The sequence below is a fragment of the Labrus bergylta genome, chromosome 19 (genome assembly GCF_963930695.1).
Source record: "Labrus bergylta chromosome 19, fLabBer1.1, whole genome shotgun sequence".
NCBI lineage: Eukaryota > Metazoa > Chordata > Actinopteri > Labriformes > Labridae > Labrus > Labrus bergylta.
This window is the reverse complement of record NC_089213.1, coordinates 1,041,381-1,046,380: the sequence shown is the minus strand read 5'-3', so window position 1 is coordinate 1,046,380 and position 5,000 is coordinate 1,041,381. Positions and strand designations below refer to the sequence as shown.

At 43.6% G+C, this 5,000-nt stretch overlaps 1 protein-coding gene across 3 annotated transcripts in view; it reads right to left on the bottom strand.

Moving 5' to 3' along the window:
* The window catches only part of LOC136177130 (semaphorin-6C-like), an 88,095-nt gene that overhangs the window by 67,737 nt on the left and 15,358 nt on the right, over positions 1–5,000 (bottom strand). For 2 of the 3 annotated variants that reach the window (XR_010664779.1, XM_065948369.1), the window contains exon 2: positions 2,318–2,461. The exons of the other annotated variant lie outside the window; for it this stretch is intronic. The gene's annotated coding sequence lies outside the window, so the exon portion shown is untranslated. The remainder of the gene's footprint in view (positions 1–2,317; positions 2,462–5,000) is intronic. 3 annotated transcript variants of the gene reach the window in all.

Here is a 5,000-nt window from a genome sequence, read left to right as displayed (position 1 = left end):
GTGAACAACCGTCTAGAAACACTGAGTGTGAACAATCTTCTCGAAACACTGAGTGTTAACAATCCTCTAGAAACACTGAGTGTGAACAATCCTCTAGAAACACTGAGTGTGAACAATCGTCTAGAAACACTGAGTGTGAACAATCCTCTAGAAACACTGAGTGTGAACAATCGTCTTGAAACACCGAGTGTGAACAATCGTCTTGAAACACCGAGTGTGAACAATCGTCTTGAAACACCGAGTGTGAACAATCGTTCAGACACACTGAGTGTGAACAATCGTCTTGAAACACCGAGTGTGAACAATCCTCTAGAAACACTGAGTGTGAACAATCGTCTTGAAACACTGAGTGTGAACAATCGTTCAGAAACACCGAGTGTGAACAATCCTCTAGAAACACTGAGTGTGAACAATCGTCTTGAAACACTGAGTGTGAACAATCGTTCAGAAACACTGAGTGTGAACAATCGTTCAGAAACACTGAGTGTGAACAATCCTCTAGAAACACTGAGTGTGAACAATCGTTCAGAAACACTGAGTGTGAACAATCCTTTAGAAACACTGAGTGTGAACAATCGTCTAGAAACACCGAGTGTGAACAATCGTCTTGAAACACCGAGTGTGAACAATCGTCTTGAAACACTGAGTGTGAACAATCCTTTAGAAACACTGAGTGTGAACAATCGTCTAGAAACACCGAGTGTGAACAATCGTCTTGAAACACCGAGTGTGAACAATCGTCTTGAAACACCGAGTGTGAACAATCGTTCAGACACACTGAGTGTGAACAATCGTCTTGAAACACCGAGTGTGAACAATCCTCTAGAAACACTGAGTGTGAACAGTCGTCTTGAAACACTGAGTGTGAACAATCGTTCAGAAACACCGAGTGTGAACAATCCTCTAGAAACACTGAGTGTGAACAATCGTCTTGAAACACTGAGTGTGAACAATCGTTCAGAAACACTGAGTGTGAACAATCGTTCAGAAACACTGAGTGTGAACAATCCTTTAGAAACACTGAGTGTGAACAATCGTCTAGAAACACCGAGTGTGAACAATCGTCTTGAAACACCGAGTGTGAACAATCGTCTTGAAACACTGAGTGTGAACAATCCTCTAGAAACACCGAGTGTGAACAATCCTCTAGAAACACAGAGTGTGAACAATTGTCTAGAAACACCGAGTGTAAACGATGATATGTGTGTCACTTTAACTTTTAGTAAAGCTCTTATCTTTCATATTTCACGAGTTGTTTATGTTTGTGATTAGTTGTTTTAAAGTTCAAGCAGATGTTTAACCTCAAATGTTCCCGTGAGATCTCTGCATCGCCCCGAGGCATCCTGGGAAAACTCACACTCACACGCTCACAAAATCCCTGGAGCAGACAAACAGCGCACATCCTCCAGTTATTATTCATTACTGCAATTTTTCCTGTCACAACACCACTGAAACACACACTGAGACACACCACAGTATAAGCTACAGTTTGGACTCTTTTCCTTGGAGCAGACTACTTCCTGGATTCTTTGTGTGTTTGTGCAGTCACAGAGGAGCTCAGTTTTTAGGTGTATTCAGAAGTTTTATCTGACTGGTATAAATAATGGCTCCTGTGTTCTGTGGCTCTGATACTCTCTGTTTGTATCTCTGTGATCAGGCTGAACACAGGAAGCAAGTCAGCGGGAGGCCGTTAGTCAGACTGTCAAAGTAAATATATTACAGCAGGATGAACTCCTTTATCGCTCTCTGTATCCTGTAACGTGTGGAACCAGGCAGGACCTTTTATTATGAAATGTTTAAATCAGAGATAATCATCAGAAAGGGTAAACTCAGAAAACAGAAACACAACCCTGCTCTTCATGAACTCACTCCTGGAAAAAAAACACACCGCCGAGTCTAAATCAAACTGTTTGAATTTCAAATACAAGATCCTGAAAAAACTCTGGATTTACAACACAACAAGACGGGATAATATTCAAAAAGACAGATAGATGGATGCAGTCCAAATTCTAAACATTATAGAGAGCTGTCTGTGTCTCCAATATTGATCCTAGTTTGAGCACGTTTCTGCTCGTGGAGCTTATTAGAAACATGCAGAGGCTTTTTAGGTCGGGTACAATCACTTCTATCTGAACCACTTCTCTTGACCGCTTCCATCACTGCAACACCTGTTGACCTGATAACTGCTCTCATATCTGACAAACCGAGGGGCGTCCAAAACGGCAAAAACACAAAAACACAAGGACATATGAAGTCATAAAGGACAAACACAGAAACAGGTTTTTTTACATTCAGTGAAAAAAAAAAGATTCCTTACCGTCGATCCAGGATCATCCAATCACAAGCCACCTCACGAGAGCCAATCAGTGAGCTTGAAATCTGCAAATCCAGGAAGAACAAAAAGTCCAAACTCCAAATGTTGTTCCGATCCAGATTAAGTCCTTTGATAAGTTTTATAAACCTGCAGAAAGAAAAAAAGAAGAGAAGGAGTGAATTGAAGCGAGGGGGCTCTGCTTTCATCGTCATCCAGGTGCATTGTGGGATAGGTGCAGGTTTCCCTGAGAACTGGGACACGCAGAGATCAGACTACAGCCGAGTGGAAGATCAGGTTGATATAAGAGTCTACACACACACACGCACACGCACACGCACATGCACACGCACAAACGCACACACACGCACACACGCACACACCAAAGCGTCCTCTTTTGTGATTTCTGTTCTCTCACTTTAAAAAACAGAACACTGTTTGCAGCTCTGATAAAGTCAGCGTCCAGATTCTTTGCAGGAGTCGACTGCAGTTTGAATATATCTCACACAAGTCGTGTTTCCTCGCCGCCTGTCACTCAGAAATCACTTTGGTTCAGAAGACTCGCTGTGAAATGGACGGATGGCGGCGGCGGCGAGGAGAGTAACTTGATGGGTTTTTATGTATTCCTGCTGCACCGTCTGCGAGCCTCAGCGAAGCACTTTGAAGTCCAGGACATGAAGAAAGTAGAAAATCCACAAAGTGGAGAGCAGAATTAAAGAAGGATTCAGCCTGGAGCTCAAACCGCTCGCGTTCGTCCAAACACTCAGATCTTCAGTTTATTCGGCTTCACCAGGAACGCCAACTTCATCACCTCTACATCTGTGCGTCTGAAACCCGAGAAAGCTGCAGAGGAAGAGCTCAACCTGCAGGAGGTTTTCATAAAACAAGTGTGCCTCGTTTCTTCTAATCACACAGATTTCACTTGTTTCAAAAAGCTTGCATTAGATTTCACGTCCTGTGTCTCATTTGTTCTCTAATTAGCTGCTTCAATAGAAAACGAGACGTCGCTGTTTGTTTCTGAGCTCAGCTCTCAGCAGGGGAGTCGAGTCTCACAAACATTCATCAGTTCAGATTTTAAACCCTCGTTTAATTAGAACAGAAACCCTGATGGACCGGGAGCAGCAGGTAGAGTTAGCAGCATGGAGATAGCTTAGCATCGGCTGCAGGTCAGCTCAATGTTTCAGAGTGGACAAACGAAGGAGAACAGCGGTGCACTCTGGTTCTTAGTTCAATGAAATATGGATTAACACCAGGTCTACACAGCGCTAGATTCATACAGGAGACGTGCCACTAGGGGGCGCTGGTTCAGCTCAGTCTGTAGAGCCTTCATGTCCATAACAGTCCTCACTTCCTACTTTTCAAACACCACATTCTGTCCTCCACATATTTCCCTGAGAAACTTTAAAACACAGCAGAAGCTCCGAATGTGCAAATTTTGCAATGACAGTTGGAAACCTCCCTGAATGGGCCCCACCTGACTCGCACTGATAGTAAATGACTGAATGTCATCCTCAGTATCCACCATTAACTAGCTGCTTATAAGCATGCTAACTAGTAGCATACTGGCTGCTTATTAGCATGCTAACTAGTAGCATACTGGCTGCTTATTAGCATGCTAACTAGTAGCCTCCTTCTAACTTATAAGGGCCAGACTAATCAAATCCTAATAAGATTATTGTTCATGTACGGAGGCTGTAGTCCTCCGAGCGGGCGGCACGTGTTTGAATCCGACCCGTCACGTCGTTTCCCGCTCTCTGCAGCCTCCGTCTGTTTGTCATTAATGAAGCGTTTTGTTTTTCAGTCTGCAGCTCAGAGCACACACTCCATTACTCTCTGTGATGGGCCTGTTTGTTTCTGCAGCATACTGATTCTTCTAAAAAGCTCTCATTAAAACCACCGCCGTTACCCAGCAGCCCCTGCAGCGACGCTCAGACGAGAACGAGTCGACTCGCTGATGAAGTGACCGACGACTCGTGTTTTGGGGAAAACGCACGCCGAGGTATTTATTATACCATCATATTAAACTTCATGATTCAAGTCAAAAATACCTGTTTGTTACCACGGCAACAGAAACAGAAGTCCCAAACACGTCTTTGTGACACGTGTGCAGGAGTTTGTGTTCCTCTCCCACAGATGTTGTTGTTGTTTTATAGTTTCAGTACTTTTTGAAACTATTGATCAATAAATATCAGAGATTGTTCCCTTTTAAAGAACATTGTGTCAAAGTCACACACACACACACACACACACACACACACACACACACACAGCTTCCTGTTGACTTTCTGATTGGCTCGGGTTCTCTGAGTTTTCAGCAGCTGTGAAGAAAAACTTCACACTGAGTCTCAGATTCTGGATCTCACTCATTTCCACACACACACACACACACACACACACACACACACACACACACACACACACACACACACACACACACACACACACACACACACACACACACACACACACACACACACACACACACACACACACACACACACACACACACACACACACACACACACACACACACACACACACACACAGGAAATGAGCAGTGATTGGACAGAGCGTAAGGATTGGATGAATTCTCCAGGTGGTAAAGATGGATCCAGGATTTAAACTCTGTTGTGTTTGTGTTTCTGCTGTGAGAACTTTTATAAACCTTTATTTTCACAACACTTGAAGC